At 42.5% G+C, this 24,861-nt stretch overlaps 1 long non-coding RNA gene across 1 annotated transcript; it reads right to left on the reverse strand.

Moving 5' to 3' along the window:
* Positions 1-988: 988 nt before the first annotated feature.
* Positions 989-20,647, reverse strand: LOC116672401 (uncharacterized). Its single transcript, XR_004327546.1, has 3 exons — positions 20,577-20,647; positions 14,337-14,341; positions 989-1,001 (listed from the first exon to the last, which is right to left on the reverse strand). It is a non-coding gene; the product is annotated as an uncharacterized LOC116672401 (long non-coding RNA).
* Positions 20,648-24,861: the final 4,214 nt, after the last annotated feature.

Genomic DNA, 24,861 nt, shown 5'->3' on the forward strand with positions numbered 1-24,861 from the left:
TACATCTGCGATAACTAAATGATTGCTGTTAATAAATAAATGCTAATAAATGGGAGAAGTTGAACCACACACAGTGCCATGATTTACAATCTCCCAAAAGGAACAAAAGTCATGTCAACCTAAAGTAATGGCAATGGGACTGTTTTCATGATTCATATTCACTTTTTTTTAGATGATAAATTGATAGTTAATTAATCCTTGGTTTATTATCATTTAACTGTTAGCAAACTGTCATTTTATAATTAACAAGCAATTAAATTATAATTAATAAAATATTAGTAGTGCTGTGAACAGTTAATTGTTACACACATTATTTCCTTCATTTACTATGTAAGGTATGGGATACTAATTAAAAAAATGTTTGTAAGCCTTTAAGAAACCATTTTTAAAACATCAATAAACATTACATAGATAGATGGACCAGATATTCCTAACACTTTAAGGGTTACGAGTTGGCTTGTAAATCGTTTGTAAACAGTGTCTGGATGGTTATTATAAAGTTGCAACAGATGGCTATAATACCTTGTTAAATAGTTAATAATTACTTTGTAAACTATCTATAAACATTACCTGGCTGTTATTGTAAAGTTGCGGGTTTGTCAAATTAAAAGATAATTGTGAATAATAACTGTGAAATTACGTAAATAGAAAACTTCACTTCAATGTTGCATGGACGACGTCTCACTGAAGCCACGATGTCTGTGTGTATCGTACCGGGGATGTAACATTACTCAAATGAGCAGCGGCTCTTGCTTGTTCTTTTGCTTATCTTCTGAAAACACTTAACTAAATAAAAAGCATCAGGTAAGACAACAACACATGTGTTGTGGAACAGAGCTAAGCGAGCTAGCTAGCGAGCAAGTTGAGCATCAAGATAGGTGACGTAAATTGTGTGAGACAAGAGATGTAGTTCACTGAGTAGTTTCACACAAAACAAAAAGGTACTATGACAAACATATGGCTAACTGAGGCTTTCTTCGGTTGAAAAATTTTCTTTTGAACTGACAAACATATTTGTAATCCATGGCTCAGTTCAAACGAGATTATAAAATAATTTGCCTTACCTGATTCACTATCGTTCATATTTTTTCTAAACATAGGTCCCATGTGGTCCACCAGAAGGGGCGTGACTTCGGATTTCTATTGCTATTGTCATCACTTTTGACGCAGTTAGGTTAAGGGAAAGATCGTGGGTGTATGACACGTGGGGCAAGAACCGTACAGCGGGGTTTAAGAAAAAGGGAAAGCAAGAGTTGGGTTTAGGAAAAGAAAAATGCGACAGTTGAGTTTAGTTTATTGTGGGTGGGGTTATAACATGCACATTTCTGGACATGAACCCCAGTCTCTAGGGTGAAAATCCTGCGAATATACCGCAAACCCAGACGTAGTACTGAAGCAAAATGAAAATTGAGCGGAATTGAGAGGAAGGCAGAGCCAGGCTAATTGGACAAAGTATGATGGAACAGTCAAAACCTGTGTGCCAACGTCATTAAATGATACTACTTTTAAACTGCATTAACGTTTATTAAACTGCAGTAACGATACATCTCTGGAAACACAATCGCGTGAAACACTTTGCAATGGTGTCCTTCAAATGCATCTATTACAGGGTTTGACAGTTGCGGGGATATTGTGTGCATTAGTCAGTCCATTGTGCCTACCCTGGGTAAACAAGAACATGTTGCAATCATCCAAGAATTATTCAGTACCCTGCATACCCAAGCACAATCTGCAGTTGACCAGGAATTATCCAGTGACCTGTGTAAACAAGCACAAACTGCAGGCATCAAAGAATGATCTGCTATGCTGCAAACAAGCACAAGTTGCAGTCATCTCACTACAAACTTGTAAAATACAGAGGCTTGGTCATTAAGGCATCACATACAAAGCATTACCCCTCCCCCCCCCGCCCTCAGTTTGTGTATGGAACGCTCACCGGGCAGAGCAGCAGTTTTGTGGTGTGAAGATGAGGTAGTATTTCTTTTTAAAGAGTATTTTTTGAGCATTTTATGGCTTTTAATTGATAGACAAGAAATGGGAGAGAGAGGAGGGACAATATGCGGCGAAGAGCCCCGGGACGGATTTTAACCCAGGCCGCTGCCAAGGCCTACATAGGGTGCACTCTTTACTGGGTGAGCTACAGGTCCCCCGACAACGATAGCAAATAGTTTTAAAGCCGGAAATTCCATGTTGGGAGGTTAGATGGGTCAAAAAACACATTATTCAAGATACGCTAATCCACAGCCATTGGGGTCCGCAAGAGGAGACGAGACGTGAGGTCCCCCTGGTCCTCTGGGTCCACTGACAGCACCGGTCCTGCTGCAAAGCGGCTGTCACGTCATCCTCCATATCCAGATCTCGACAGAACACGTCCGTGTCCTTGGCTGTAGCACTCTCCCTCCGTGGGTCACTCCCAGGACGGCCACATAAATAAAGAAAATTGAGACACCTTTGGCATGTAACTTATGCTGTACTGCTATAAGTGCCAGGCGCCTCTGGACGGGGAAAGCACTGCAGTCAGGCTTGCAAAGCAGCGTTGCGTTGGAATCACAAATTGGGGCTTTCTGCTGTACTTGCCTCGCCCCTGAAGGATTGCTTGGCGGTTCTGGTATCTCAAACACCTGAAAATCAGCGTATGTGTCGTTGTACCCTTGCCGTAGATTCTGTGTCCTCTGTCAATGTTGATGGTAGCCTTGTTATCCAGGAGGGGGAGGGGATCCACACCGGTGGCTGATATTTCAGGAACCCAACTGGGTCATTTTCTTTGCTGCCCTCTTTCAGTCCAATGATGCGTGGCGTTTTCTTGAAGAAGACACTGAATGACTAGAATTATTTCGCTTAAAAATAATCAAATCCTAAAGATACAAAATAAAAATGTCAGCACAATGTGTGTTATTTATGTGAAATACATATTGATAAAAACATCTTTGTAGTGTTATCAAAATCCACAATGTTAAAATACCAATAATTAAATTAAATTGTGTACCTGCACTTATACCTTACAAATACATCTTCCCTTTAGCAATAGCACTTAACAAAATGTACATGGCGTGTAGCCTACCCATACTGCACCATTGCTCTTTCAGTCTCTGTGGCTGGCTTATTCAGTCACACATGGCCACATATCTAATTTCACATTACAAGTAACAGCACAGAAAATTCAATTTGTTTTTGTTTCCCTGCCATTTAGTGCAATTTCCATAAAATGAGAGTGGCTGACATCCAAAATCAATGGCTGCTTCCAAACCCCCAAGACTAATGGGCTAGATAGCTAAAACCGCAAGTTAATTGTTCAGGAATGTCCTTGAAAATTGTGTGTCAGCCCCTCTCTCTTTCTCTCTCTCTCTCTCTCTCTCTCTCTGTAACCCTCTTCTATTTACACTGCACTCCTGACTGCTTCTTGAGGAATTATTTAATGCAGGCTTTGTAATGACATGGATTTGGAATTTTAACAGTTATGCTTAAATGAGCCCAACTGGAACCCTGGTATTCCAGAATTAATAATTCACAGATACTGTACTGCAATTTGTGATCACACTTGTCATGTGAGTACACCACAAGAACCTTATATCACTGGATATCCTTTCTTTCTCTGTCAAGGTTGTAAGCATAGAAAACTACAAATTGACAAAAGTGTTTTCATGGAAAAGAATATCTGTAGAAAAGCTGTCAATCATCTTCAGTGTTTGAATTTATTTTTGGCAGTGTAAGAATTGATGCAGAACTCTGCAGTGGGACCATGAATGAGAAATCCGAGCTGGAAGAGTCCTCAATGTGATTTTATTGTTTGGGTGTGTTCCACTATTGTTTTTTCGGTTGAAAGTTACTTTGGACAATAGCCTTGTTCTACCCGACTCTCGTACATTTTATTTATACAGAGAGTCTGGCCGCTCTCCATTGACAAGTGTTAACTTCTTTGAAGGCGGGTACTCTGTTGAAGTTTAAAACTAATGGATCTGCCCACAGCCACTCTGCATCTGCCATAACCAATCGCTAAAGTTTGGTGGTGACATTGGCTTAGCATTGCTACCGTCCGCCTTAGCTAACTCCTTCACCACTAACGGAGCGTGCTGAAAAATCAAACTTTTCCCGAACCCCGTGGGGAGGAGGGCCACCAACAAAACTCAGCAAAGATTGTTCTTGCTCGGGCTTTAACTTCGGGATAAATTGTCAGCGTTGCCACAACGGACCGAATGGCTTTGGTCGCATCTTTCTCCGCTGCTATTACGGAAGTACAACTCAAACTAGCGCAGGATCTCAGCATCATGGTTGTCAGCCACTCTCTCTCTCCACTGATTGGACCGGTAAAGATTTGACCAGAGAAAACCTGTAAAGGACAATTTGATTAGACTAAAAGAACATGATGACCATTCATCTCATAATCTCTTTAATACTCCTACAGGGCCGGTTTGTTTTTCCCATAGCCTATTTCAGATCTTAATAGATGATTGAGACCTAGTTCTAAGGTTTTTGTAACATTGTTCATGTTTAACACAAGAATGCACTAGACCTGTTTCAATTAATCAGTGACTTGTGGAGCCTGTTGAGGATCAAAATTAGGCTGGAGTTTTGCATAAGCTGTGTTTGACGTGACCACATATCTTGCTACAAAAGTATCAGCGAATTCCGGTAGGGTTCAGGGATTCAGGATGCTGCTTCATCTAGTGACAACAACAAAACCAAGGGCTCCATTGTGTTGCTGTCACAGAAATGCACACTCACCGTGAATTGCTTTCTCTCAGTGAATATTCTCTAATGATACGGTACTAGATTGAAATCAGGATAGATCAGGGGTCAGTTACACAAAAGCTCCAAAACTTATACCGGACATGTTTAAAGCACGTGTGGAATCCCACCATCTTACTGATATGTGAAGGATGCACAATCCTACTAGCAGGGATTACACCTTCTTTTCCACATGTCACCTCCCCTGTATTGATTATATCTTTTACTCCAAGGAGCTCAAGGCAATGTTCCACACAATAGTAATTGAACCAGCAATACTGTCTGATCACAATGCGCTGAGAACCACATTCCATTGTGATATGTTAGGAGAAAGATCTAGAAGGTGGCAATGTAATAACTCCCTTCTGCAGAACAAACCTTTTTATGCAGTGTTTAGAGCCATCAATACTGATTCAGTTTCGGACCCGGCGCACATTTGGCAAGCAACTGAAGATTTATTAGTGATTTCGTATCTTCCTTTGCAGTCAATTTGAAGACAAAAAGAGAGGCAAGGATTGAGGAGTTGGAAGCACGTTGTAAATCTCTGGAACAGTCTCTCTGATTTTTCTAAATCTATACATACTTCAGTCAAGCAGAGCCAAATAATTTGCAAAGAAGGAGAGTTGAATTCATATTGCACAGAATGAGGCAAAATGACTATTTTAATGGTTGTAAACTAAGCAAATTGCTGGCTCTGAAATGAAAACAAAGCGAGTCCAGAGCTGCTATTAACAGCATCCGCACAGACCGAGGTGTCTCATTAAATCCTAAAGATACCACCGTCATTTTCCAATCCTTTTATTCAAAGTTGTATAAGTCCTCCTGCAACCCATATCCGACACAGTGACAAAAGTTCCTAAAATGACTAAACCTGCCTATTCTTGACCCAGAGGAGGCAGAAGAACAGGGTCAACCTATAACGTTAGAGGGACTTAAATCAGCCTTAAAAACTGCTAAAAAGGTGAAAGTCCTCAAGCTACAGGCCCATCAGTCTCAGTGTGACGGATATTAAGCGCTATTCCAAAGGCTTGGCACTCCGCCTAGAACGCTAGGCGTATTAAGAAGCTAGTCCACCCCAACCATTTAGAGTTCATACCAAAGTGTCAAACTGCAGAAAATGTACACAGATTACTTCATGTAATAGAAGAAGTCAAAAACCTTCCAACAACGGCAACAGTTTTATTAGTGGATGCGGCTTTTGACCGCCTAGAGTGGAACTACTTGTGGCAAGTAATAGAGAGGCTAGGTTTGGGGGCCAAATTTATTGACATGGTACGTACTTTATATGTGAATCCCACGACCATAGTCTCAACCAATGGCTTGCATTCTCAGCCATTCCCCATTGAACGGGGCTTGCAGCAGGGATGCCCACTCTCTCCCATGCTATTTGCGATCTCTCTTGAACGTTTAGCCCAAGTTATAAACCCAAATAACATCTATTTATAGTCTGGCTATAAAAAATGGAATAAATCTAATCTTCTATTGAACAACAGACAGGTGACATCAGCTATAAGTGGTACAACATCAACCCAAAGCATCATTACTACGAAATCTGCTACGAAACTATAGTAAGTAATGTTCAAAAAGATCTGGCCAATTGGTCTGCGCTGCCGATATTGCTACAGTCCAGGACTGCTGTTGTAAAATGAGCATAGTTCCTCGTGTGAAAGTACAGGGATCCCCTTACCCCCAACAATAGATTTCTGGAAACTAACCTCTCCAATCTGGTTTTCGACCCCTTCCACAGCACAGAAACTGCTCTCCACCAAGTCCTCAACGACCTCCTCTCCTCTGCTGACACTTGTTCCCTCAATAGCCTTATCCTCCTTGACCTGAGTGTAGCCTGGCATCACATCATTCCAGTCCTAAAACAACTCCACTGGCTCCCCATCTCCCACCGGATCACCTACAAAATCCTGGACCTCACCTACAAAGCCCTCCACCATCTGGCACCCTCATACCTCACTGACCTCCTCTCCCCCTACCAACCTGATTCGTGCCTGAATCTTGTTTTGTTTTGTTTAGTTGTGCATTGTTTTTATTATCTTCCTGCCTTGTAAATGAGTTCATGATAAGCGCTATATAAATTCAATTTTTTATTATTATTATTATTAACTATGTCACTTATTTTCTCAGTTACTTTGTTGCATTTGTCAAATCATAATTTGCATTTGTAAAACAGTGAGTGCATTTCTTAAAACAATTGGTGTAAATTGCACCGCATGGTGTCCAGTGTTGGGCAAGTTATTTCCAAAATTTAAATTATTATATATTACAAGTTATTGTCATTGAGAGTAATTAGTTATATTACAATATGAATGTCTCTGAATTGTAATGCACTACACTACTTTTGCATTACTTTTGAGTTACTTTCACCAAAATAACAGCGGAAGTTTGACTTGGCAGCTAGCTTGTGAATTTCACCACCAGATCAATAAACTCTCCTCTTTATCCATTTGAATACATCATACATTATTCATAATTTTTAGTATAATTAATATGAATATGCAAAGTAACTAAAGCTATAAAAATAGAAAAGGAAAATGTACAATAGACAAGTAGGAGAATGTAAATACTCTATCAAAAGTACCTACAGTTGTAATTAAGAACGGCATTGTTGTAAAGTGTATGTTTAAAGCACTTGAAAAAGAAATTCTTTCTTTTTCTTTCTTGTTTTTCTTGTTTGTTGATGAGTTTGAAGACAATGCGCTACAGCAAAACACAGATGGCACAGAGCTGTTTCTCTTAAGCTTGGCCCCACGGCTCCAAAATCTGCCCAGGGAGAAGAGGAGTGAGGTGCAGAAATTTCTCACAACTCTGCATAGGGCAGAGTTTCTTGACATGACCCATGCTACAATGTATTAATTTGTGATTTCGTTTTGCTATGCATGTCTTGTGTATTGTTTCATGTGCTATTTAATTTACTGCACAAGTAATATGTTAAAGAAACACAGAAGTGGCCCCCCAAAAAAACAAGGCAAAAAATAGAGAAACCCCAAAAATCCCCAAATAAATAATAAAAAGGAAAAAAACACCAACATTTAAAAAAAAAAAAGACAATTAATTCCTTTTCTTTTTATAGATCTAGTAACCATTATTTTACTTTTCTGTTATGGTTTATGTGTTTTTTATGTTACAAAATAAACTTCACATAAGTGACTGAATATGATGTGTGTATATGGGGGTGGATGAGTGACAGATATGATGAATGAAGTAATATGTTGTTGTTTTATCAGATCGTCATGTCATGTAATATGGACACTTTGGAAACAGCTTTTCAGAGAACAAGAGAGTGGCTCTTAAAAGAGCCTTTAAGTTCATTTGTAGAAGAGAAGCAGCAGGTGTGGGTTGCAAAGACTTCAGGCCTCTGTGGTCCGAGGTATGGCCCCAGCAGGAGAGAAGAAGTAGGTGTTGAAAACCTCCCGCATGGCTATGGCATCTTGGGTGGAGTTGTTAGGGTAGGGTTGTTGGGTGGTTCCACCACAGAAAATTGTGCAGAACCACTGTTGCCTTCACAATGGCATTTGTATTTTCAGGGCTCACTCCAATGACATTGTGGTAGATCCTCCACTGTGCAGCAAGGATGCCAAAGGCCTTTTCAAACACTCTTCTGGCACGTGACAGGTGGCCGTGAAGGTCCTAGTGATCCATCGAGCATAGTGTTGATGACCAGCAGCAAAGAAATATGGTAGCACCTCTTCAAGACAGTGTTGTTGCAGCAGCCAGTGACCCTCCCTTTCTGCTCTCCAGAATCTATGTGATATTAAGGTTGGAGTGATAAAGAAATCCATCCATAATTGGGCCTGTTGGGTGCTGTCTTACTTTTTCCAGGAATTCTAGTATCTGCTGATGACTCTTTTCTCCCTCCTTTCAGAATTCATGAAGAAGAGCATATATAACCATACGGAAGGCTCTCGTGGCCTTAGGCAAGGCCTTTCCTTTTGAAGATAGATGCCAGGCCGCGAAATGATGCTCTAACCAGCTCATCAAGGCCTGTTGAATTCATCAGTTCCCCAATTGAGCCAATGAATGACATCAGGGTGTGCATCATTCCAGGTTTGAGGACCGCTCATGTCCATTGCTGTGGGTCACCTCATTTTGCATTTTGCATCTGGCAAGCAATCTTGTATGTCAACTGTTATATTTTCAATGGTAAGGCTGCTGTTAGCTACCAGGCAGGATTTCTCAGCTTAGAGCTTTGTCTGACAGGGTACTTTTAGCGATGCAATCCCACAGTCTGGAGTTGGCACCCAAGGAAACAGGATCCCTGCAGGATTTTGCACAAACCGAGGGACCATGGCATGTGTTATGCATAAACCTTCGGGTGTGAAGACTACAAGATCAAAATGATCACCCCTGTGAATAGGGCCAATGAAGCTCTCCAGTCCTAATACCCACAGGTACTTATCTGCATCATATGTGGTATATTCGGCAGCTGACTTCCAGAACCTGTGGACCTCATCATGTGTTACACCAAGACTCATTTAGGTTCCGAACCAGTTATGAACTACCAAGCTTATGATGAAGTTTTACAGCTAGCCCCAAAGTTGTCTGATTCCAGCTTTTACTGATTTGCTGTGTGAGTGTTGGGTTGGTCAATGTTTCTTACCTGGACACAAGACTGGAGACAAGTCTTAGGAGAGTACTACTACAACTATTTTTTGGGGCTATTCCCCCTTTATTTTTTTTGATAGCTAAGTGAGAGAGAGGGGGAAGACATGCAAGAAAACATCACAGGTTGGATTCGAACACTGGGCATTTGCATTGAGGCATACACCTCGAAGTACATGTGCGCCTGCTCTACCCACTAAGCCAACCCAGCCACAGAGATGGACTTGTATCTTGAATGACCCTTTCATGCCTAAAGCGGCCAAGGTCGTATTCACAAGACAAGGGAATATTCTGGACCTCTTCCCGCACTTTTCTGACAACCTTGTTGACATCGTGGTCATTGGTGAGGCCAGTTTGTCCTACTAATTTGATTGATTTACCAATGTACTGCCTAAAGCCAACAATCGTCTGGCATCCTTCAACTCTCAGTACAATAATGGCATCACCATAATAATCACACACGTTGGCTAGCATTTGCTTCTGGCACAAACTCCAGGAATTAGCTAAAAAATCATGATGTAATTCAGAGACAGTCCAAGTCACTGACTTGTTTGCACTCATGTGGTCTATGACCGAAGCTAGGCAGCCGTCAATTGGTTTACTAGCAGTTGCACTTGAGTCAATAAGTACTTTCCTGAAAGCATTGTAACACTTGGAGTAATACTGAGCATCAGCTGCAGATAGGTCCATGATGCCATTAATCTGTAGCTTCACAACTTCTGCCCAATCATCCTGCCATTCATCACATTTAGACAAAATCACATCTTTGAAGGATGGAAAGCCTGGCCTATCTAAAGTCTGACATTTTGTAACCAGATTCCACCTGTTAGGATTTTTAGAGTCTTTTTTTGTCACAGATAAGACCATATGAGCACTGTTTTGAATACTCAAAGGCAGATTCGCTTTCCGGCTGACTCTGACATGAGTTGGACTTGCGTTTGCTCACATTTCTAGAGCCAGAAGTATTTGAGCTGTAGCAAGATTTGTGACATAGCACAGAAGCTGATGAAGCACCATCAGTAGCAATCATGTATGGCTGTGTCTCTGAGCTCCACGTTCGTAATTAGCAGAACAGCAACTCCTTTGGACCCAGAAATCTTAAAGTCGCCATCTTTGCCACAGCATGGTGCAAAAAGATACCTGATCAAACCATCTCTCTTTGTTTTGAAAGTACTACCCTAGAGTCAAATGGTTAAATAATCCTCCACAACAACTTAAGAAAGCAGCAATAACACTGAATATCAACTGATTTTTAATCCTTTCCTTATTAAACCATAAGAAGTCATAATAAAAAAAAAAGAATCCACAATTTTGAAAATTATGGTAACTAATTTTAGAACACAAGATTCACCAAAATGGATCTGACTAGAAATTCACAATGTAGTGAACAATACTTTTACTTTATATCTTAATGTGAAAACATTAGTAATGTCAACATTAAATCCCTTGACTGACTTTTAAAAGTCAACACTTTGCCGCTCAAATTAAAATATTCCAATTTAAATCTCAACATGGCGGAATTTATGTCAGCATGTTGAGATTAAAATAGATTTAATATAGAAAAATAGATTTAATATAGAATATTAAAATAGAAATCTCCAGGATAAAGAATGGCATCATGTTGACTTGGCATGAAAATGTCAAAAGTTGTTTAGAGAGGCAATAGTAAACTGGCCGTTCTAGACTAGCAATCCAGGCTTTTAGGATAATGGCTAGTGTAATGTTAGGTTAGCTCTATGGCCGAGCACACCAAATAAGTTATGTTGTACATAAAATTCTCGTTACTTAACGTTTCGGTTGTTCATAATTAGTTTGTGATTAGCTTGTTCCGCTTTAAGGAAAACATGGTAGTTGGTGAAACTACTCCCTTTTTGATTAAGTTTTCCATACATTTGATGTACATACAATGTTTCAAGTACTTAGACTATGCTCCCTTGTAGTGATGAGCGAGTACAGCATTATCTGTATCTGTATCTGTATCTGTTTACCACATGAATTATCTGTATCCGTATCCGTACTCGGACTGGGCGGGGCTTACCCGGAAGTGGTCAGATTTAACCCGGAAGTGGGTCGGGTTGTCTTGAAATGGGCGGGCTTAACCGTATGTTATTTTAAGCATGCAATTGATATGAGTTGATCAGAAATTGTTATATTTATTGCTGATTAGAAAACTATTTACATGATAGCATCAGTATTGAGCTTCAGACCAGTGGTGTTGTCATGGTAACAAACGAACTATATAGGCCTACAGTATATAACAAGTTTTGCAACAATAAATACAACAATGTGGTTACAATTATGAAGTAAATTGTAATGAACAAGAGTTTTCATACTCAATAATATAACTTTCTTTTTTTAACTCTTAATAATTTTTTGGGGGGGTTCTTTTTTATTTTCATAGGTTTGTGTGAGTGTGTGTGTCTATGAGTGAGTAAGAGACACAGAGAGAGAGAGAGAGAGAGAGAGAGAGAGAGAGAGAGAGAGAAACAAAGAGAGAGAGGGGGGCAGGGGGTTGGAATTAGAGGATGGATACCCGACCCGAGCCCGACGGGACCCGACGGGACCCGACGGGCCGGGCCGGGTTGGAACAGATTTTTAGAAAGGATGCTCGGGTTCGGGTCGGGCTCGGTCACATCAGCGCAATAAGGCATTGAAACTTTGAATTTAAAAACAGCTTATTATGTAGGTAATGGCGCTTGTTGCCCCCTGTGCATTGATGCGCTCATCTGTTGACATTTCCGAATGCCCTTTCCCACAATTGCTTAATAAAAGCGGGCTTCCACACAAACAAAACGTACATGTGTCATTAGTATGAGAAACAAATGCGATTTTAACTGGTCGGCTAGGGTCGGGCTCGGACATAAATATCTTAATGCCTGTCGGGCTCGGGTCGGGTTCGGTTACTGCTCTGTCGGACGCGGGCCGGGCTCGGACAGAAAAATCCGGCCCGATCCGCACTCTAGTTGGAATGTGTTTGTGTGTGTATCTTAATTTGTAATATTATTTATTTATACCGCAACTGCCTTTTAATTATTTTATAAAACACAGCAAGAAAGTTTCAGACACTCAAAAAAACTGGTTAGAGCCAGCAGGCAGTTTAAAAAAAAACTCCGACGGCAGAGATGCAACGCGAGTCCCATTCTACCAAGCACTATGTCTGAACAATCCCCACGGTTACCAGAAGTCTCCTGTTTACTAGGTACTAGTTCAAACCGAAGTATAAAACAAACCTGAAGCTTGAAGGAACCCTAAATGTTTACGGAAAAGCCCCGCGGACCTGAGAAGAGAGCTGTTCACTTCTCCGTGTCCTGAGCGTGTGTGAGCACAGCCGGTGGGACACAACAACAGGAGAAATCTTTGTGTGTAGGGAGGGGCGCTGGGACTAGCCTATCACAGAGTGGTGTAGGGGAGAGGCGCTGTGACTAGCACTTTGACTAGCCTATCACAGAATGGAGACACAGTCAGTGGAGACTTATTCAATCCGAGTACAGATATTGACTCGCATTACTCGTATAATACTTGTGCTCAGCAAAAGTGCTTTATCCGTACCGGATACTCGTTTCAGCCGAGTACTCGGCTCATCCCTACTCCCTTGCTTTACAACATACTTAAAACAACTACAAAAGCTAGCTGCCACATCATAAAAAAATGTAGGTTATCAACATTCACATCAAAGAGCAAGAGCTCTTGTGATTCTGAAATGTACGATTATTGTATTTAAAAAACCTAAAAGTTTGTCCTAAATTGATAAAAAAAAATGTGTCTAGATTTATCCAAATTGTTTATAAAATTAACATTTTGTAGTCTGACAGTGCCAGAATTGAATTCAGCATCCTCTAAAACCTCTTCTGGACGATTCTGCTTATTATGCCAATTGCTCAACATACGAAAATTAGCATCCAGCAGTTTCTATATGCTGGGGACCCGTACTTCACATTTCTGCAATACAACTTTGGTGTGGTGTACTCAACATTCCCAGATTCACAATGGGGCTCTATGGGCTGGCTACTAGACTATGGAGAGAAGCAGAGCGCACAAAGCAAAAGTCTGTTGTATAGGTGCGCTGTGGTTTACTGGTCTGTCAGGGATTTGGTGTCTCCCGGGGCTGAAGGGCCACCGTGCTCTGGCCATGACAACTGAAAAGATGCTGCTTACAACTCAAAACAGTATGAAATTGAACCAAATAGATGGTGTTTTTTCTTTTGAGTTTGAGTTGCTCGCAGAAACCTCTGAAGTTTTGTGTTGACTGTAGGGCTGCAACTTACAATTATTTTCATTGTTGTTTAATCTGTAAATTAAGTTTTTTTGATTAATCAATTAGTTGGTTGGTCTGAAAACCATTTGGTCCCAAAAATTCACATTCACTCACATTGCCAGACCTTCCTCCACAGTGCTGCGGAGAGTCCACACAGCATTGGTGAAGAGGATGGGAGAGAGGACAGTCCTCTCTCCCTTCCTCTTCACCATCTACACCACAGACTTCAACTACCACACAGAGTCTTGCCATCTTCAGAAGTTTTCTGATGACTCTGCTGTGGTTGGATGTATCACGAGGGGGACGAGGCTGAGTACAAGGCTGTGGTGGGGGACTTTGTCACATGGAGTGAGCTGAACCATCTACAGCTCAACGTGACAAAGACCAAGGAGCTGGTGGTGGATCTAAGGATGAGCCAAGGCAGCAGTGAGCCTGTTTCCATCCAGGGGGTCAGTGGGGACATTGTGGAGGACTACAAATACCTGGGAGTGCACTTTGACAATAAACGGGGCTGGGCCAAGAACACTCAAGCCTCTACAGGAAGGGCCAAAGCTGTCTCTATTTTCTGAGGAGCTGAGGTCCTTCAACATCTGCAGGAAGATGCTGAGGATGTTTATGAGTCTGTGGTGGCCAGTGCTACCATCTTTGCTGTTGCAAGGCCAGTGACATCGTGGGGGTGGATCTGGACTCTCTGTCGGGTGTATCAGATAGGAGGATGCTGTCCAAACTACATGCCATCTTGGACAATGTCTCAAACCCACTCCATGGCTTGCTGCTCAATCACAGGAGCACTTTCAGTGATAGACTCATTCTCCCAAAATGCACCACAGAGCGCCACAGGAAGTCATTCTTGTCTGTGGCCATCAACTTATAACTCCTCCCTCTGAGTGTCGGACACCCAGACACTTAGAGAGGTTGAAACTGGCATATTATCTGTTTGTGCTAACCACTGGCTTGTAATGTGTGCAATACTCAACAAACTACTATTATTATTATTTATTATTATTATTATTACTTTTCACCATTGCAACACCTTAATTATGTATTTATTAAATACTGTATCATACATATTTTAACTATGTAAATATCCAGACCCCTTAGATTTCTTTATTTCTTATTTATATTCTAATATCTGAGCAACTGTAACACAGAGTTTCCCTTCGGGATCAAAAAAGTTTTTCTGATTCTGATTCGTTTCTGGGATGGGAGAAAAATGTGCACTGGTTTATTGGCATGTTTTAAAAAACCCAATCACATAGGACTTGTTTTGGTGGAACATGTGTACTTTCAAAAGTAGTTTTAGTCATGCAACAGAAAACTCAGACTGGACAGATAGTCTTGCTAGCTGTCTGGATTTACCCTGCAGAGATCTGAGGAGCAGTAAGTAGTAGTAGTCCTCGGAATCCACCGGAGTTTAAAATGCCAACACAAAGAAAGCGTAAGGTAATGGACATTCTAAATGGGGGACACTTCGCAGAATTTCCAGCTGCACCGGAAGTAAAAACTTTGATAAAGACAATAAAGGCTAAAAGGACATCCTCAAATGTCTTTTTTTGTCCACATCTCAAAGACATTCAGTTCAGCGTCACAGAGGAGTGAAGAAAGAACAATATTCACATCTAAGAAGCTGGAGTCAGAGAATTTTTACTTTTTTTCCCAAAAGATTACTCAAACTCAAATTGATTATCAATATAGTTGCCAATTAATTTAAAGTTAACTATTAAATCAATTAATGTTTGCAGCTCTAGTTGACTGTGAACTGAATTAAACAACACACAGCCCAAATCAACGGACTATTATTGCACTGGGTGGCAGCGTCAACATATTGTTTTTTAAAAATAAATAGCACATGATATAGCACATTTTATACTGCTAATAATCATAATCAGTGGATTCCAGTGTGTGGGTTCAAGCTATTAAATACCTGTCTGTGTATGGTGTGTGAGGGCTGAGTACAGTATGTATCTCTTTGTTTGCTGCGTTGGCTTTTGCAAATATAGTACCCCTAAAGAGGCCTGCTGTTCTATTGTTACAGTTAGGTCTGAAAATAAAAATAAACAAGTTTGCCAATTTCAATTGTTATTAGCATGAAGTCACAGTGTCTATAACCAATATGAATAAAAGGTATAGAAATGAAACGTCAGCACTCTGTTTCATATCAAATAAAATGTCCACTTCAAACATCTAGTATGAAATCTTTTTTTCTTTTCTTTTTTTTCACACTGATGTCCGTTTGCTCTTAATGATGAGTAACTGAAGGTGATAGTTCTACCACAACATCACAGCAGTTAAGAGCTTTAATCAGACGCACAGTGTGTGAGTGCAGGCACATTTGTAAGCATGTGTGCGTGTGTGTGTGTGGCAGGTGGGGGGAGGCATGGATGTAATATTTACATGGCTCTGTCTTGCCAGAACTGGGCAAGCTGCGCTGGTGATGTCAGATTTTGCACAGGGGCCTCCAGTGCCTCCTTAGACGTTCAGCACTCTGACTGAGGCTGCAGGGAGCTCTGCCACTCACTGGCCCAATTCTGTCTCTCCATCTTCCTTTTCTCCTTGCGACTGCCAGAATCTGCAATGCACGGATGAATATGCATCACTCTAAACATAGTCAGACACACACACACACACACACACACAAAATATGAAAAGAAACCTTAATATGTAATCAGGTTGTTGCAGCCATAGAAAGAATTGGATTATGCACGAAAGAATTAGATTCTGAAGGTTCCAGCAGGAAGACAAATGCACCACAGTACAACAACAAACGTCAGAGACAATCACAGAGTAGCCTGCAGCAGACTTTTTTTTAATCAAATTTGTACTAAAGAATGCATAAAGAATGTTTGCATATTATTATTATTATTATATGAGATAAATAAGTGAAGCAAAATGACCACGTCTGTAACTCCCACCAGAGGGAGTTAGTTCTAAAGCAGATGGACATTCTGCAAAATGCTGCATGTACTACCACATTGACTTTCTGCTCACGCTGTAGTGAAAAATCAACAGCTTAAAACTGAGGTCATGTCTTCAGTATTTTGGGGGATGTGAAAGTTTTGGCAACTTGTTGTTACGTTTCAATTTTTGTGGAAAATGGGTTTGGAAAGGCTTCTAGGATAGGATATGAATCACTGGCTACATAAACTTTTACTTGGATCCTTAGGCCTCTACTCCAGTGTTATAAGGTAATAAGTGATGGAACCGGTATAATGTGTTTGGAGAATGGGTAAATGAAAAAAGGTATATATAAAACAATCTGGTTCTTAGTCGTGATGTAATAACCACATACAAAGACGTCTGAGAAAAAAATGTTAAACGCAAACAAACTGATTGCTGTTGCCACAAAAGGAAGCGCATTAGCGCAAAAAGTCATTGTCAGAAATGAGACCCAAATGCAGAGACAACATTACGGTTGACGAAATTAGAACTAAAGTCCACACCAACCAAAAGGAGTCCTAAACGCAGCAGGCGAAATCCCTCCAGAATGCAAAAGAAAAGAACAGGATATCAAAAACTGGTACATAGAGACAACGGAGTAGACTCCACGAACACCATAAACAATACAAAGACATGACAACAGACAAAGAAAATACAGAGCCCCCTCACTCTGACAACAGAGTGAACATGAGGTTTAAATTAAATTAAACAAGAAAGTTGCTGGAGTACCGCTGCCTTGATCGGATAGTCGCTGTTCTACTGCTGTCTCGATTGTTTCATGTGTTTTTAGTCTATATCAATGACGTTTCACTTCCAGCTTTCTTCAGGTGCCGCCGTAAATTCCGCTGGATGTCTCTCATTTCAGCTGGATGTCCGTCACCTTAACTGCTCCTCAGATCTCTGAAGGGTAAATCGAGACAGCTATCTGTCCAATCTGAGTTTTCTGTTGCACAACTACACATGCTCCACCAAAACAAGTTCCTTTCTGAGGCTATTTTGCAGCGACACCGTTGCTCCGTCTCGCCCAAGACAATTGTGATTGGTTTAAAGAAATGCCAATAAACCAGAACTTCCTAGTGGAAGTTCTGGCAATGTGAGACTAATTTGTTTATGTCATTGGGTGTTTCTCAATGTCAAGGATCCTTCCTTGGTAGGACTCGTCCTTCCAAGGAAGGTCCTTCAGGAGAGGTCGAGTCCTCCTTAGCATTTGGGAACAGTACAAAGGAAACAGGCTATCAAGTGCACGTCATTGGGGCTGGCGTCACTTAATTTTTTTTTTTGCATTTCAAAACCGGGGTAAATGGTTGTGGAAAAGGTTAACGGCGTAAAAAATGCTGTTTGGGTGAGAAAAGAACGCAGCCTTCTTAAGTCCAAGAAAAAAATCCCCCAAACCAGAGGAGGACGTACGTATAACGTGCGAAGGACCCTTCAATTTGAGCATCCCCCAATTCCCCCGAGGAGGGGGCCTTTATCAAAAATTTCCCATTTCGGAAGGATGCTTGGTTCCTTTCCGGGGGCCCAAAAACACCCCCAATCCTATGCGCGAGCCTTGACGGTGTTTTAAAAAAAAATGATATACGGGGGTTCGAGGGGGGCATCGCGACGGTGAAGTTTTTAAAATTTTAAAAGTGTATCTTTTGGGGTGTTTGGGTTTTTTTTATCATTTTTTTCCCCCTTAATTTTTTTACATTTTAAAGTCCCCGCTTAAAAAACTTTAAAAAAACTTGTTTTTCAAATTGGCCAAAAAATAAATTTGGTAGTACAAAAACCCCCACTGACGAAAATAAATGGGAAACCCTTCCCGTTAACATTTTGGTTGGGCTTTTTGGGTAGGTTCCGTCCTTTTTAAGTTTAATGTGGCAAGTTTACCCCTTTATATGCCGTTACCCTAAAACTAAATTTAGCAATACAGAGATTTTTGAAAGTTGGGGTTTTTCACTGGTTGGGATCTGTAGACGGGAATTATCACTTTCCCTAAAATTTCACTATGCCCCGTTCAACAAGGGTGACATTATGGAAACAAATCCCTGTTTAAAACGGTATGTTTAAACATTTATAAAAAGAGTTTTTAAAACTTTTTGTTGTGTTAAAGGGCTTTTAAAAAGGGACTAACGGACGGTCCCAAAGGCGGCAAAGCCACACCAGAAAGGGGGACCGAGGCCAAAGAGGAAGTTGAATACATTATTTGGCTATATTAAAAATTTTCTTTCTAACCCAAAAAATTCTTTTTAAAAAAAGGGGTTTTCGTGTCATTTAAATTCCCTTGGGGGTTTTTATATTAAAAAAGGTTTTTTAAGGTCATTTTCCCCTAATTGTGCCTGGACAAGGAAACTTTAATTTTTTCCCATAAGGCAAACCCTTTTTTCAAAGCTTCTATTTCATTTAAAAAAAAAAAAAGTAAACGGGTTAAAATTGCTTGCAGTTTTTCTGCTACCTGTAAGATTTCTTATTTTACAGGTCAAGAAAGAAAAAAAATTATCAGCAACTACAAGGGGGGCCCCCAATGAGCACCACAGGCAGGTAGGGGCAGGGAGTAAATGGAAGGGGGAAAAAATTAAAAAATACTGTTTTACAAAGTGTCAAACTGAAAGTCAAACCCTTATAAAAATCCGCCAAAACAGTAAGGTAGTGGTTTTAATGGTAAGGGTTTTTTACGTTCATTTATGAAAAAAAACACACAGGGGCTTACCTTTTTTAAATACTTGGGAGCCAAATGAAAGGGGCGGTTACTAACCTAAACCTTCTCCTTTTCTGCAGTTCAAGAAAAAACCCTCCCTCGGCAAGGGGTCTGTCGCCCCTTTATGTTTAATAATTTTTACTTTGTGTAACATTATAGTAATGTTTTTAACATTTCACCTTTTCGGGGGTTGTTTCAACCCGCTCAGAAAAAATTCCACGTCAAAAATTTTAAAGGAAATAACGGAACAAAATGGTAAAATTTTAAAAAAACGCCCCAAAAACTTAAAGACCGGACCCAAACCAGTTAAATTTTTGCATTTTTTGTTAAAAAGACAATCTTTAATATAGCAAATGTATTTAAAATCTTTTTTGGCCCCTTTTCTCCCTGGGTGGTCGTGGGTTTTTCCGTCCTTTGGGACCGCCTCCCTTAGTCCCTGTTAAAAAACAGTTAAAACAACTAAAGATGGGTTTAAATACGATTAATGCAAACATACCTTTTTACCGGGAAATGCTAAAAATGGGGGGGCCTTTGTTTTAAAAGTTTTTAGGGAAATTTAAAATGGGGCGGTTTTCCCCCCGTCTACAGTACAAAAAATGATAAAAACAAAACTTCTAAATCTCGCTAAACCCCTTACGCAAATAACCCGGGAAAAAGCCCTATAAAGAGAGATAAAATGCCACCCTTTCATTTTAAAATTTAAAAAAGACAGCAACCTAGCTTTGCCCAACAGCAAAATTTTATAATAGGTTCAGTTAGCCCAACGTTAGCCCCGGGGGGTAACCCCAATTTTTAAAAGGGAAATTTTCAAGCATTAAAAACTTTTCCTTTAAACATTAATGAAAACATTACGGTTTATAAAAAATGTCCCGGGAAACACTAAAGTTTTTTAAAATTTTAACTTTTAACCCTCAGCCCTGCCCCCGAACTCCCGCTGAGGCCCATTAAATTTTTTAAAAAGCCCAAAGGTCCCCGCCTAGGATTTTGGGGGATTTGGGACCGCGAAGGATACACATGCATCCTTCTCTGTCTATGGAAATTTTTATTGAATAAGGGACTGTTTCCCCTTGGAGGAATTCGGAGGATTCTTGACATTGGAACGGCCCCTTCGGCGGCGTTGATGACGTTGATGACTTTGGAATCCTCCAAATTCTGGCTTTTGAGGACCCTTTCCTTTGACATTGGGAAACACCCCTTGTGTGCCTTTCTTTAGTGTTAAGCAAAAAGAAATAGCTTGTGTTATCTTCTAGTGTAGGTTAATATTACCTCCGTTACTTTCCATAGAAACGGCCTGGGTATTTGGAGGCAGTCAGCCAGCCCAGGAGGGCCTTCTTTACTTTTAGCATGATTATTTATTGATTAAAAAAAAACATTTAAATTGGAATGTAACTAAAACTTTCATATTGCCATACTTGATGGCCGTTCTATAAAAAGCAATAGCTCACTTCATCACGACCAGAAACTCATTCTGTTACATCACGTATATCTTCATGAGTCCTAATAAGTGGAATCAGTGGAGATGACAGGCAGCAGTTCAGCAAAGTATTTTACAGTTCTGAAAAATATGTGACCCGTGTTAGAGCAGACAAAGGAAAAATGATAGACGCTGTTGGAATAAGTTTTAGAAAAAGCAGCCCCATGTCAACCTTTACTGTCAGCTTGAGAAACATTTATACTACTGAAATTTCAAGAGCTGACACAAAGAGAACTGTTGCCCTGCTGCGGTTATCTAACCACGTTTCAGTTTAAAGCATGGAATCCAGATTGCATGGAGTAATAACTAAAATGAGTTCTTTGAATGGGATCTGATATAGCTTTGTAGTATTAATGGAAGTCCACAGAGCGTGTGACATTGGACAGATTACAGGTTAGTCAGATTTGGAGCTGGCGTTGAGTGTGGCCTCTCTCATTTCCCACCTGTCAGGCATCCCCCGCTCTGACCTGTTTGTTGTCTGTCTGTGCATCATTTTTTCCTGTTGCTATGCACCTGGGGAGTGTGGCCTCCCCTTCACCCCATCACCTGTTCCTTTCAGCCTAATCACCATCACCTTTTTCCTGCTCACCTAATCACCAGCACCCACCCCGTGTCTCACATCATCCCACCCCTCTTATACCATGACCTGACATCCAGTCCCTGTCGATCGTTTTGTCCTTTTCTCAGTATGTGTTTGGCCCTCATCTGACTTTTGCCTGTCGTCGTTTTGTTCCTGTCTTCTTCGTGTTTGGGTACGTCTGTCTCTCTGTCTTACCTCCATTTATCCTCTCGGCCCGTCAAACTCTTCACCCCCGGTTTCTTCACCACCTCCTCACAGCTTTTCCCTTTTTTTCCCCTTTGGGTTGGTCATCTGGTCACGGATTATATCAAAAAACCTCATTGAATTTCTCCTGTCTGCTTTTTGGGTTTTTTCCCCCACCGGGTGCAAAACGCCCGACCTAAAATGAACCCCCGATTTGGACGTGAAGCTGGCAGTTTCAGACCGGGCGCTTTGTTGGGACAACAGGCCCGCGCCCGGGAGATTGAACCCTCCATCACTGTACAAACTTTCTGGTCTCCAAACCCTCGCCATTTGTCCGTTTCGCCTGCACCTTTTTCCTCTACCGGGCCGGTTACGGTAAGCCTGCTATTGCTCTGTTCGTGGCCGTGGGCCCCCCCAACCGAGAGTTAAGGCATTTTGGGGAAAGGGCGTTCTTTTTAAATGCAAAGGGCTTGTTTTGAGCAACACCCCCATCCACCTACCCCGAGCAATAGCGTTTGTGCGGATTTTTAGGGGGCAAAGGGTCTGGAATGGGCACACTTGTTTTAAACGGGGAAGGGGGGGATTTTCTTATTTTCCCTTTTCGCTGCTTAAGGACTATTTTACCTGCCGTTCGTGGCAAGGATGGGCCCCGGGGAAAGCCTCTCTTCGTGCAAAAGGGACGCGCAGTGGGCCGATCCCCTTTTTGGGTTTTCCCAAGCTGGCATGGGGAGCCGTGAATAGAATCGTTGGGGCGCTTTCTACAAAGGCGGGGTGAGCGATGAAGGACAACCCTTTTACCCGAATCCAGGGGAGGCTTGATTTCCTTACTTTTGGTGGATAATCGTCGCGGCGTGGGAAGAGGGCGACAGAGGATACCCACCGTCACCTACCCCCGCCGAAAGGGGAGAGGGGTTTTTTCTCGGGAAACCGAACCTAATTGCACTTCCGGCCCCCCCTTTTTTTTCCCCGGGGGGGGGCCCCCCCCCCAAAAAACCCCCGGGGTTTTTTTTGGTTTTTTGGGGGGGGTTTAAAAGGGAAAAAACCCCCCCCCCTTTTGGGGGGGGGTTTCCCCTTTTTTTTTTAAAAAACCCCCCGGGCCCCAAAAAAGGGGCCCCGGGGGCCCCCCCCCTTTTTTTTTCCCCCCCGGGCCCCCCCAAAAAACCCCCTCCCCCCCCTTTTTCCCCAAAACCCCCCGGGGGGCCCCCCCCCCCCCCCAAAGGGGGGAGGGGGGGGGGTTTTTTTTTAAAAACCCCTTTTTTTTAAAAAAACCCCCAACCCGGGAAAAAAGGGTTTAAATTTGTTTTTTAAATTAAAAAGGGGCCCTTTGGTTTGGGCAACCCCTTTTCCCCCCCCAAAAATTTTTTGGGTTTTTTTTAAGGGGGGGTTTTTTTTCCGGGGGGGGGGGGGGGTTTTTTTTTCCGGGGGGGAAAAAAAGGGGGGTTTTTTTTTTTTTTTCCCAAGGTGGGGGGCCCCTTTTTAAAAAGGGGGCCGGTTTCCCAAAGGGTTTGGAAAATTGGGGGAAAACCCTTTTTTAAAGGGGGGGGGTTTTTTTTTGGGGGGGGGGGGAAAAAGGGGGCCCCCAAAAAAGGGGAAAAGGGGTTTTTCCCCCTTTTTTTGGGGGGGGTTTTTTTTAAAAAAAAAAAGGGGGGCCTCCCCCCGGGGGGGGGGTTTTTTAAAAAAAGGGGGGGGCCGGCGGGGGGGGGCCCCCCGGGGGGGGGTTTTTCCCGGGGGGTTTTTCCGGGCCCCCCTTTTTTTTCCCCCCAAACCCCCCCCCTTTTTTTTCCCCCCCCTTTTTTCCCCCCCCCAAGGGGTTTTTTTGCCCGGGGGAAAAAAAATTTTTTGGGAAAAGGGAAAAAAATTTTTTTTTTAAATTTGGGGGCCCCGGGGCCCCCCCCCCCCCCCCCGGGGGGGGGGTTTTTTAAGGGTAACCCCCCCTTTTTTTTTAAAAACCCGGGGGGCCTTTCCCAAAACCCCCCTTTTTTTTTTTTTTTTTTAAAAAAAACCTTTTATTAAGGGGAAAAAATTTTTTTAGGGGGGGTTTTTTGGGGTTTTAAAATTTTTTCCCCTTTTTTTTTCCGGGGGCCCCCCCCCCCAAAAATTTTTGGGGGTTTTATTAAAAAAAACCCCCCCTTCCCCCCGCCCTTAAAATTTTAAAAGGGGGGTTTTTCCCCCCCCCCGGGGAAAAGGGGGGTTTTTTTTTTAAAATTTTTTTTAAAAATTTTTTTCCCCCCAAAAGGTTTTTTTATTTTTTTTGGGAAAAAAAGGGGGCCCCCCCTTAAAGGGGGGTTTTTTCCCAAACCTTTTAAAAAAAAAACCCCCGGGGCTTTTTTTTGGGCCGGGGTTTTTTGGGGGGTTTCCCCCTTTCCCCCCGGGGGGGAAAAGGGGGACTCCCCCTTTTGGGGGGGAAAACCCCCGGGCCCGGGGGGGGGGGGGGGAAAACCTTTTTTTTAAAAAAAAAAAGGGTTTCCCCACCCCCAAAACCTTTTTTTTTTTGGGGAAAAAAATTGTTTAAAAGGGCAAAAAAAGGGGGGGAAATTTTTGGGGGGGAAAAAAAAGTTTGCCCCCCGGGGAAAAGGTGGGTTGGGGGGGGGGGGGGGGGGGGGGGAAGGGGGGGGGGGGGGGGGGGGGGGGGGGGGGGGGGGGGGGGGGTTTTTTCCCCCGGGGAAAAAACCCTTTTAAAATTTTCCCCCCCCAACCCCGGAAAAAAGGGGGGGGTTCCCCCCCAAAAAGGGGAATTTTTTTTGGGGCCCCCCCCGGGGTTGGGGGGTTTTCCCCCGGGGGGTTTTCCCCCGGGGGGGCCCCCTTTTTTTTGGGGGGGTTTTGGGGGGGGCCCCCCTTTTTTTCCCTTTTTGGGGCCCCCCCAAAAAAACCCCCCTTTTGGGTTTCCCCCTTTAAATTTGGGGGGGGGAAAAAGGGGGGGGGGTTTGGGGGGGCCCCAAATTTTGGGGTTTCCCCCAACCCCCCCCCCCCCCCCCCAAAAAAAGGGGGCCCCCAAAACCCCCCCCGGGGCCCTTTTTTTTTTTCCCCTTTTAATTTTTTTGGGGGTTGGGGCCCCAACCCTTTTCCCCCCCGGAAAAGGGGGGGGGGTTTGGGCCTGGGAAAAAGGGGGGGTTTTTGGGGGTTTTGGGGGGTTCGGGGGTTTCCCCCCCCAAAAAAAAAAGGGCCCCCCCCCTTTTCCCCCCCAAAAAAAACCCCCCCCTTTCCCCCCCCCCGGGGGGGGGCCCCCCCGGGCCCGGGGGGGGGGTTTTAGGGGGGGTTTTTTTTTTTTTTTTTTTTAAAAAACCCCCCTTTCCGGGGGGGGTTTTTTGGGCCCCCCCACCCCTTCCCCGGCCCCCCGGGGGGGGGTTTTTTTTTCCCCCCCCAAAAAAAATTTTTTTTTGGGGGAAAAAATTAAAAAAAACCCCCCCCCCCCCCCCCCA

Source organism: Etheostoma spectabile, chromosome 22 (genome assembly GCF_008692095.1).
Source record: "Etheostoma spectabile isolate EspeVRDwgs_2016 chromosome 22, UIUC_Espe_1.0, whole genome shotgun sequence".
Taxonomy (NCBI): Eukaryota; Metazoa; Chordata; class Actinopteri; order Perciformes; family Percidae; genus Etheostoma; species Etheostoma spectabile.